This window comes from Penaeus monodon, chromosome 19 (genome assembly GCF_015228065.2).
Source record: "Penaeus monodon isolate SGIC_2016 chromosome 19, NSTDA_Pmon_1, whole genome shotgun sequence".
Taxonomy (NCBI): Eukaryota; Metazoa; Arthropoda; class Malacostraca; order Decapoda; family Penaeidae; genus Penaeus; species Penaeus monodon.
In genome coordinates this window covers 46973016-46973321 of record NC_051404.1, presented here as the reverse complement: position 1 = coordinate 46973321, position 306 = coordinate 46973016, and positions in this window count along the sequence as shown.

Below are 306 nucleotides of genomic sequence, written 5' to 3'. Positions count from 1 at the left end.
AGCCTGTGAAACCTCGCTTCCACAGGCACCAAAAACCCCTTCATCTTCCCCCTTGTCCCTTTCCCCAAAGCCTCGTTCACTGGAAAACATTTTATTCTTCTAAAGAGGTGTTCAAATACCACACATTTCTGCTCGGATGGTAGACCGCAGTTGTCATTTCTGTTTATGCAAACCAGATGCTGCCAAAGTGAGTTTGAAAGTAAACTGTTTTATCTGGTATTAATGTTTTATCGTTTTTTTCTCACAATTGAACACCTTATCACCATGATGTTTTATAAACAACAAACTCACAAAATCGAAGAGGCT